Source organism: Mustela erminea, chromosome 9 (assembly GCF_009829155.1).
Source record: "Mustela erminea isolate mMusErm1 chromosome 9, mMusErm1.Pri, whole genome shotgun sequence".
Classification (NCBI taxonomy): domain Eukaryota; kingdom Metazoa; phylum Chordata; class Mammalia; order Carnivora; family Mustelidae; genus Mustela; species Mustela erminea.
Window position 1 is genome coordinate 107,094,662 of NC_045622.1, and position 10,759 is coordinate 107,105,420.

The 10,759-nt window shown below is 45.2% G+C and overlaps 1 long non-coding RNA gene across 3 annotated transcripts; it reads right to left on the reverse strand.

The window, feature by feature from the left end:
- Window positions 1-5,487: 5,487 nt before the first annotated feature.
- Window positions 5,488-10,396, reverse strand: LOC116600064. 3 transcript variants are annotated; one of them, XR_004289488.1, is made up of 3 exons: window positions 10,287-10,395; window positions 8,020-8,606; window positions 5,488-5,608 (listed from the first exon to the last, which is right to left on the reverse strand). It is a non-coding gene; the product is annotated as an uncharacterized LOC116600064 (long non-coding RNA). The 3 variants fall into 3 exon arrangements; XR_004289487.1 differs by lacking the exon at window positions 5,488-5,608 and adding an exon at window positions 6,838-6,880; XR_004289489.1 differs by lacking the exon at window positions 5,488-5,608 and adding an exon at window positions 6,848-6,876 and having other exon boundaries at window positions 10,287-10,396.
- Between the last annotated feature and the right edge of the window lie 363 nt (window positions 10,397-10,759).

The window sequence follows — 10,759 nt, forward strand, 5'->3', positions numbered from 1 at the left end:
AGCTTCTTCATGTTTTCACCGGGCAAAGCTCTTTTCTTCACATGAGGTGGTAGAATTTATTAATCTTCTCTTTTACTATCTCTGGATTTTGAATCAGAGTTAGAAAAGCCGTCTCTACTCAGGGGGGAATAAGGAAATCACTCATATTTTCTTCTAGTACTCCTATGGTTTTATATTTGACATTTCGATTCCTGATACACCCGAAGTGTATTCTCAGCTAGAGTGTAAAGAATGGGTCTTTTTTTTCTTCTTTGTCCAGAGAGCTGGTGGTGGTCCCACACCATTTATTATAAAGGCCACCTTTTCTCCCGTGGATTTGAGATCCTGCCTGTGCCTCCTGTTCGCACCAGATTTCCACTGTACTGCGGTTAGATTTTCTCTTCTATTCTGCTGGTCTGTCTTTTCCTGTACCCCTACCACATTGTGCTACTTGCAGAGGCTTTATACTTGTTTTAATGACTGCTAGGACTGGTCCTCTGTTTAGCAATCTATTGTCATGAAGCTATCTATCTCCTGTGTTCTAGCAACTTCTGTGGGCGCCTGGAATCTGGGTGCAGCCTCATTGAGGGCTCTGGCTCGCGGTCTCTCATGAGCTCATCTTAATGAGTTAACTTAATGAGTTAAGCAAGGCTGCGGTCAACTCGAGGCTCCGTGGAGGCCAAAGCTTAAGAAAGTCCCCTTCTAAGCTCCCTCACGTGGCTGTGGGCAGGCCTCAGCTCCTCCCCAGCTGGAGAACAAGGTTCCTCGCCACGTGGGCCTCTCCGTGGGACTGCTTACAGCACGGCTTCCCTCAGAATAACTGATCCAAGAGAGAGGAAGTGAGAAAGGCCAAAGATGGAAACACTGTTTCCCTCAGGATTAACTGGTCCAAGAGAGAAAAAGGGAGAAAGGCCCAAGATGGAAAACTCAAGTTTTTATTACCTAGGAACTGGGAATGAGAAGACAAGCCACAGGCTGCCATTGTGCCAGATAAAATCAGTTCCTTCCCGTAGAACCATGGAGCTCTTCCTCCTTATGGCCTGCCTTTCCACCCGGGCCGGAACCCCTGTCTTACCCTGTGGGATTTAGGGGTGGGGACAGCAGCCATTATCACAAGTAAAGTCTCTGCTCTGTAAGCTGGTGGGGGAGGGGGACAGTAGCCTGAGGTCTTCTGGACTTTTCCTTCGGGCACGCAACACCTGCCCTAGGAGACGGCTGGGGTGTGAAGGCTGGGGATCCAGTATTTTAGGCCTGTCATGCCTGGAGTAGAGCTTCTTCCCTGCAAGTGTGGGTTGTGTGGGGGGAGAAGATGCTTGGTTCTTTTTTGTTGCACCTTCCTGGACTAGAGAGAGTTTCCGTGACAAGGGGTGACACCATTGAGCGTTTGCCCCTCCTGGAGTGAAAATACTCACTCTATACTTGGGAATAGGGATTGGAATGGGAGAGGGGGGCCCCCTGTTTTCTCGGCTGCACAGCCCCAGAAGACAGCTTTTGGAAGACAGAAGGGGGAGGGGAGGGGAAGAGAAAGGAGTGTGTGGTGGCCCAAATGCCACAAGCTCTCACAGTTCTTACTGAGATTTTCCTTAATGAATTCTTCTACATTTGTTGGATATGCCTGTAGGATAACTTCCAGACACTGGATAGCTGAGTTGTCAAAATTATTTTTTCCCAGTTAAATGGTTGTTTCGTTGGGGAGAGAGTTTACTGCACTCCTCACTCTGAGATTTTGGAAATGAACCTTAAGATTGAAACATATTTCTTTGTCCACGGTTTTCCTCTGGTCATTTCTTACTTATTATACATGTGCTCTACTGCCCTTTTCTTTTCTTTATTTTAAAGATTTTATTTATTTATTTGACAGAGAGAGAGAGATCACAAGTAGGCAGAGAGGCAGGCAGAGAGAGAGGAGGAAGCAGGCTCCCCGCTGAGCAGAGAGCCCGATGTGGGGCTCGATCCCAGGACCCTGGGATCATGACCTGAGCCAAAGGCAGAGGCTTTAACCCACTGAGCCACCCAGGTGCCCCTACTGCCCTTTTCTTAAACAAGTGAGCTGGTACTTTTTTCTATTTTCTAATTTTTCTGAAAATCCAAGTCCAATTTTTATTCTTCAATTCATTCATCTTTGTTTTTGTTTTTATTTTTGTTTCCCCATTTGTACTTTCTTTGGGTTTACTTTGTGGCTCTCTAACTTCGAGCTGGGAATTTAAATTCATTTCTTTTCATTCTTTCATTTTAATGGTGAAAGTGTTTAGTGCAGCAAACTTCCCTCTGATTGTTGCTTTCAACAGATTTCACAGAATCCAATAGGAAGGATTCTCATTCTCATTATTTTTTAGAAATTGGTATTGCAGTTTGCTTTTGGTTTTGCCTTTATTAATCATTTCTTATTTTATTATGTGCTCAGAAAATATTGTTTATAATATTTCTATGTTATTGAACTTACCGATGATTTCTTTGTGACCTGAAATGTGATATGTTCTTTTTTTGGCGGGGGGGGGGTACTTTTCGTTGGACTTGTGGTTGTTTTTTTTCGGTGAGGGGAGATCTTGTCAGTTGATGTGTATTTTGTTTTCTGATTTTTTTGTGTGTTTGTATTATGTATTAGTAGGTTCCATTCCCAACATGGGGCTTGAACGCATAATCCTGAGATCAGTGTTGCATGCTCTACTGACGAGTCAGACGGGCGCCTCTACATTTCTTTCTTTCTTCATTTTTTTGTTTGTTTTTTTTTTTTTAAGATTTTATTTATTTATTTGATAGACAGATCACAAGTAGGCAGAGAGGCAGGCAGAGAGAGAGAGGGAGGTGGGCTCCCCGCTGAGCAAAGAGCCCGATGCGGGGCTTGATCCCAGGATCCTGAGATCATGACCTGAGCTGAAGGCAGAGGCTTAACTCACTGAGCCACCCAGGCACCGCCCCCCCCTTTTTTTTTTTAAATAATAGCTCCATACAGATCTGTTAATAATCTTCTTTTTCATTTTTGTGGTATTTGAGGTTTTACAAGATTCCTAGTTCAATAGCATACTTATCTCAATGGAGCAAAGTCTATGGTCTAGTGGATTTTCATTTATTTGTTGGGTGGGGAGAGGGATTTGTGGCCTCCAATATTCTCTTTTGTCTTGTAAGACCCTAAATTCCCCCCCCCTTTTTTTTTTTTTTTTTTTTTTTTTTTACGAGAGGCAGGTTTCATCTCTGTATTTTATAAAATACCCAAAGCTGAGTGTGATGGGATAGGGGAGGGGACAAAGATAAATAGACATGTTTCTTTAAAATCCCTTCTTGGTACTTGCATCACTCTTAGTACCTTTCACTTGGATTCCATCTCTATCTTTTCAGTCCCAGTTCCCAGTGAAAACATTTCCCAAACTTGGCCAAATAATCCCTTGACTTTGTGGTTTTTACAGTTTGTGGACTGGGGAGCCAGCCCGCCTGTGTCTAATCTCCACCTTCTCATTCGTAGCTGTGTGTTCCTGGTAAGTTCCTTAGCCTTTTCCCACAGCAGCCCCAGGGAAGGTTACAAAAGCTGAGTGAGAGGGATCCGTGCGTCCAAGTCTCCAGACACCAAATAGGAAGTGAAACCACAGAACCATAAGAAAACCCCCTTCGCTACTCAACTGCTCAAGGATGCCTCTTGCTTGAAATTGGTTGAGTTGCGTTGTGCTCGAGAATTTAATCAATTTATTGGAAAGTGTTCTGGGTATGTTTTTCTGCATTTAGTGCAATGTTCTATATTGTCCACTAGGTCAAATTCATTATTTCTTCCTATCTTTTATGCCTTTGGTAATTTTTTTGCCTGCACGGGCTGTCAAATCTTTTTTATGTGCCATCAAATCTGCAATTATGATTTGTCTGTTTTTCCTTGTGGTTTTATCCATTTATTTTATATATATATAATGTATTTATATACAAGTTTACCTATTTTTTAAAAATATTTTATTTATTTGACAGAGAGAAAGAAATCACAAGTAGGCAGAGAGGCAGACAGAGAGAGAGGGAGCAGGCTTCCTGCTGAGCAGAGAGCCCACCCAATGCGCGTCTCAATCCCAGGACCCTGAGATCGTGACCTGAGCTGAAGGCAGAGGCTTAACCCACTGAGCTACCCAGGTGCCCTAAGTTTACCTCTTTTTATTGCTTTATTGCCATTTATTTTTCCTTGTGGTTTTATATATATACATATATATACATATCTTTATAAAAAAGATTTTATTTATTTATTTGACAGAGAGAGAGATCACAAGTAGGCAGAGAGGCAGGCAGATGGTGGGGGGAAGCAGGCTCTCCGCTGAGCAGAGAGCCTGATGCGGGGCTCAATCCCAGGACCCTGGGATCATGACCTGAGCTGAAGGCAGAGGCTTTAACCCACTGAGACACCCAAGCATCCCAATATAGTTACATATTTTTATTGCTTATGGACTTTACTTTTTTTAAAAGATTTTATTTATTGATTAGAGAGAGAGAGAGAGAGGACAAGCAGCAGGAGGAGCAGAGGGAGGAGCAGACTCCTTGCTGACTGGGGAGCCCATTGCCGGACTTGATCCTGGCACTCCAAGATCATGACCTGAGCTGAAGGTAGACACTTAACTGACTGAGCCACCCAGGTGCCCCATGGACTTTATTTTTAAGAATAAATAAATTCTAAATTGCTGTATATTTTAGAAATCATTACAGAAGCACCCTCTTTCTGCCTGGTAATGCTTTTAACCTGGAATTTGTTAACAGCTATACTAATGTAGCTATTTCAACTTTCTTTTAGTATTTGCCTAATTTTTTTCTCTATCCTTGTACTTCCAAATTCTTTATATCCTTTTTTTTTTTTTTTTTCCTTTTGAAAGAGCATGAGCAATGTGGGGCAGGACAGATGGAGAGAGAGAGAGAATCCCAAGCAGGCTCCATGCCTGGCAAGGAGCCTGACACGGGGCTCGATCTCATGACCCTGAGATCACAGCCTGAGCTGAAATCAGAGTCAGCCGCCCAACCGACTGAGCCACCCAGGTACCCCCATATCCTTGTGTTTCATGTGTATTTTTATAGATAGCACGCAGTGCTAATATACGATTTTATAAATAGGAAATTTGGTAGCACCGCATAAATTATGCTGTAATATATATAGTGGGTAGAATAGCGGCCTCTCAAAGATGTCTGCCTCCCAGTTCCTGGAAACTGGGAATCTGACCTCAGAGCGAAAGTTACTCTGGAGAGGCGATTAAGTCTGGGATCTGGAGATGGAGAGATTATCATGGATTATCTAGGTGAGCTCAATGTCATCATCAGGGTCCTTAAAAGTGGAAGTGGGGTCCGAGTTCGAGATTTGAAGACATGGGGCTGCTCTCTGTGAAGACAGAGGGTGAGGCCATGAACCAAGGAATGCAGGCCAGGTCCACATGGAACCTCCAGAACCTGCAACAGAATAGATTCATATAAAAGATAGTAAATTTGTTTTATTTCTGGCAGTTTGTCACAGCAGCAAATAGAGATCTGATACGACAATAAGCAATTCCCACATCTCAGTGGCTTTCAAAAACAAACGTTTATCTCTTGTTCGCAATCCATGCCCTTTACAGCTTGGCTCGGGATCCATTCCATGGCTTCTTTATTCCGGATTCCAGGCTAGAGAGGCTGTCCAGTGCAGCTGGAAAAGAGGAAGGGTAGAACCATCTTGGGGCTCTGACAGCTTCTGCTCAGATACGGCATAAACTGTTTCTACTCAAATTCCAGCAACTGAAGCAAGCCACCCGGTAAGTATAAAAGGGGGTAAGGGAGTAGAATTGTCCCAGAGAAAGGACACCTGTCTTATTTGGAGGAACTAGCATGTATAAAGGCCCTGGGGCAAGGAGTTGGGGACAGAGTTCAGAGAAGAACTAAAGAAGCTGGTCTGACTGGAGGGTGGGGGAGGGGCGGCGCCAGGGCCACGGTCAGGAGCAAGACCAGAGGGTGCAGGGCCTGGTAAGCCATCAGTTCATCCCGGGGAATGTGAGCAGAGGGCTACACAGTAGGCTCTGAGTCAGGGCTGGAAGCTTGGGGACAGACAAAGCTGACCAGGTCCCTGATCTAAAGGCATTGACGTCCTGGGAGGTGACAGGGAAACAAGATGTGATCATATCTAAGTACCATGGTTAAGGAGGTTGTATTTTATTAAAAGGACTATTTTTATTTTTATTTTTATTTATTTATTTTTTGAAGATTTTATTTATTTATTTGACAGACAGAGATCACAAGTAGGCAGAGAGGCAGACAGAGAGAGAGAGGAGGAAGCAGGCTCCCCGCTAAGCAGAGAGCCCGATGTGGGGCTCAATCCCAGGACCCTGGGATCATGACCTGAGCTGAAGGCAGAGGCTTTAACCCACTGAGCCACTCAGGCGCCCCGACTATTTTATTTTTATTTTTATTTTTATTTTTAAGTTTTTACCAACTCCCCGCTGAGCAGGGAGCATGATGCGGGGCTCGATCCCAGGACCCTGAGAACATGACCAGAGCTAAGGCAGACGCTTAACCGACTGAGCCACCCAGGCACCCCTGAAAGGACTATTTTTCAAAGATCACCGCAGCTCTAGGGAGGGCCAAGAGCACAAGAAGGCAGAGAATACTCAGGAGACCACGGGGGTCATCAGGCAGGAGTTGATGGCCGGGGAGGCAGCTGGGGGGAGATGGGCATGAACTAGGGAGCGATTTTTCAGCGAGAATCCACAAGATGTAGCGATGAACTGGATGTCAGGGATGCAAAAGAAAGTAAAAATACTTTCAAATTCTCACCCAAGTGGCGCCTGGGTGGCTCAGTAGGTTAAAGCCTCTGCCTTTGGTGCAAGTCACGATCCCAGCGTCCTGGGATCGAGCCCCGCATCGGGCTCTGTGCTCAGCGTGGAGCCTGCTTCCTCCTCTCTCTCTGCCTGCTTGTGATCTCTATCTATCAAAAAAAAAAAAAAATCCAAATTCTCACCAGCAAGGGGAAGGAAGCAGCAGCATGACGAAATCTCACCCCAGAGCAAACCTACTGTGTACTTCTATTTACGTAAAGTTAAAAACAGGCAAAACTAACTGATGAGATTAGAGTCCAGAACACTGACTGGCCTTTGGGGAGCATGGGGGATGGGGGCGGTGGATAGAGACTGGGCAGGGCACGTGGGGCCCCCGGCTACACAGGTGGGTTCTGAAAATTCATCACGGAACTCATTTCTGGTCTGTGTACTTTTCTATGTGGTTGACGCAGGGCAATAAAAAATGTACTGAGGAAAGACCCCAATTTTGTTGTTACTATGTTACTTTTGAACAACTGCTGGTAAGTGGTCGGGGAAAGGAGGAAGGAATGGTTCCTGGGGGCAGATTGTGAGGTGCCTGGAGAAAAGCAGCAGAGAGGGCTGAGAGGCAGCGAGAGGTAGAAGTGTGGACATGAGGGAGTGTCAGGGCTGGGAAGAGCCTCTGCGGCCTCTGGAAAGATCTACAGCCAGTGGAATAGACAAGACAATTCAGGGAGCAAATCCAGGAGCATGGGCAGAGAAGGGCGTCCAGAACCAGGCCTGGAAGTTTGGCTGCCCTCTGCCTCCACGATTGTGTTCCATGGTGACCCCCCCGAACATGCCCACTCAGGGCTCATCTCCAGCTCCTCCATCCTCCAGTCCCCCCACCCCAGCTCCTGCCCCTCACTCCGCCCCCCGGGCCTCCTACACACCCAGTCTGGGCATCCCCAGCCCCAAGACTCTGGTTTTTTCTTCTAGAGTGATCTATCCTTGGCTCCCTCTCTCCTCTCTTATATATATATATATATATTTTTAATTATGGGAGTTTTTTTTAAAGATTTATTTATTTATTTATTTGACAGAGAGAGAGATCACAAGTAGGCAGAGAGGCAGGCAGAGAGAGAGAGGAAGGGAAGCAGTCTCCCTGCTGAGCAGAGAGCCTGATGCAGGACTTGATCCCAGGACCCTGAGATCACAACCTGAGCCGAAGGCAGCAGCTTAACCCACTGAGCCACCCAGGCACCCTCTCCTCTCTTATTTTTGTCTCTCTCTTGGGCTCCTTGAGGCCCTCGAATGGGAGAACCCCTACCTTTGAAATCCCACAGTTTATTAACAACAGTCGATCACGGAACATCATCAAAAATGACAGCCGTGTTCCCTGAAAGACAACAGTAAGAGGCAAAATGACAAGCTCTAGTTCGGGAGAAAATATTTACAAATCACTTATCTGACAAAAGCTTGCACTGAGAATATGTAAAGAATGCTCGAGACTTGACGATAAGAAAACAGACATCCAATTAACAAACAGGCAACAGATCCCAAGAAACACTTGACCAGAGAAGATGCACGTTCTCTGGTCTGTGTACTTTTCTATGTGGTTGACGCAGGGCAATAAAAAATGTACTGAGGAACACCCCTAATTTTGTTGTTACTATGTTGCAAAATGTACGCATGTCCCAGGGCTGCCACATAGCAAAGCACCATGAGCGGCAGGGCTTCAGGGAAAAAGCTACTATCTCCGCGTTGGAGGCCAGAAGCCCAAAGTCAAGGTGTTAGTGGCTCCATGCTGTCTCTCTGGTGGGTGCAAGCACACGGTGGTGTTTCCTGGATGGCAGTCACAACGTTCCAGCGTCTGCCTCTGCTGTTACATGGCTGTCTTCGGTCTGGGGATCTTATCTGAGACAGAGAGAGAGAGAGGGCGTGAGCACCGGACAAGGGGCAGAGGGAGAGAGAATCTCCATCAGACTCCCCACTGAGCCTGGAGCCCACGCAGGGCTCAATCTCTGTGACCTTGATGAGATCATGACCTTGATGAGATCAAGACCTGAACCAAAACCAGGAGTCAGATGTTCCACCAACTGAGCCATCCAGGGCCCCCTTTCCCTCCTCCCCATGCGTCTGTCTTCACCTGGTGTTCTCCTCTCTGTGTCTGTCTCCGTGGCTCTTCCCTTCTAAGGACACCAGTCATACTAGACTAGGACTTACCCTTATCAAGTCTGATCTCATCTTTACCTGATTACATCTGCAGAGACCCTGTTTCCAAAGCACATCACATTCACAGGAGATGGAGGAGGGAGGGCTAACATCTCTGGGTGGGGAAGAGGGCAACGATATACTCCACAATCGAAAATAAGCACAAGATGTTCAGTATCATTAGCCGTTAGGGAAGTGCAAATGAAACCCACACGACTAAGGAAACCACATAAGTAAGTATGGTTAGACACAGAAATGCGTGACACATTATACAAAGAATTCCAGTAAAGATTATTATTTTTTTTTAAGACTTTTTCTTTAAAGATTTTATTTATTTATTTGACGGAGAAAGAGAGATTACAAGTAGGCAGAGAGAGGAGGAAGCAGGCTCCCCGCTGAGCAGAGAGCCCGATGTGGGCTCGATCCCAGGACCCTGAGATCATGACCTGAGCTGAAGGCAGAGGCTTAACCCACTGAGCCACCCAGGCGCCCCCAAAATTATTTAATTAGAATTTGTTGCTTAGAAATCCAGTTATTGAAAGTTTATATGTAGAGGATGTCAGAATAATAAAAGATAATAAAATAAAATAATAAAATAACACATAAATAAAACAAAAATAATAATTAAAAAAGAGAAGTTACATATTCCTTTACAGGTAGAAATGCCTAGGAGGGAGTGAAAAGAAAGAAAAACAAACCATAGGACTAAAATAAAGAATACTGACAATACGAAAATTGTCTCTGAAAAAGTTTCACAGTCCCTTATAAAGTTAAACATACATTTACAATATGACTCCCCCTAGGTGTTTATCTTAGAGAAATAAAAACGTATGGCCATGTAAAGACCGTATACAAACATTCACAGCAGCTTTATCTGTAATAGCCCATACTGGAGACAACCCATTCCGAACTGTGGAATACTAGTTGGTAATAAAAATACATGGTCATGGGATGCCTGAGTGGCTCAGTCAGTTAAGCGCCTGCCTTCGGCTCAAGAAGTGATTCCAGGGTCCTAAGATCAAGTCCTGCCTGAATCAGGCTCCTTGTCGGCGGGGAGCCTGCTTCTTCTTCTACCTCTGCCTGCAGCTTTCCTGTTTGTGTTCTCTCTCTCTCTCTGACAAACAAACAAATACATAAAATCTTTTTTTTTTTAAGATTTTATTTATTTATTTGACATACAGAGGTCACAAGTAGGCAGAGAAGCAGGCACAGAGAGAGGAGGAAGCAGGCTCCCTGCCGAGCAGAGAGCCCAATACGGGGCTCGATCCCAGGACCCTGGGATCATGACCTGAGCCGAAGGCAGAGGCTTTAACCCACTGAGCCACCCAGGTGCCCCCATAAAATCTTTTAAAAAACAAAACATGGTCATAAAAAGGAACGAACCTTTGATACATGCAGCAACCTGGGCAGATGAAACGCAGAGTGAAAAAGCCAGCCTCCAAGGTCACATCCAGTATGATTCTAATTGTGTAATGTTCTTACGGTGGTGACACAGGAATGGTTGCTGGAGGCGGGTGGGGCGGAGGGTGTGCCTCTGAAGGACTGGTAAGGGAGCTCCTCTGGGTGATGGAATTGTTTGTATCCTGCTTGGGGTTGTAGATACACCAGTCCAAGCGTGTGATAACATTTATAGAACCAGACACCATGCAAATAAATAAATGAGTGCTTGTCAAAACTGATGAAATCTGGATGAGGTGCACAGTTTTGTTATACCAATGTCAATTTCCTGGTTCTCAGTGTTTTCTGGTTATGTAAGATGTTAGCATTGGGGGAAGCTGGGCAAAGAGGACACAAAACTTTTCCATACTTTTCCTTTTTTTTAAGAGGCATGGGAGTGGGGGAGGGGCAGAGAGAGA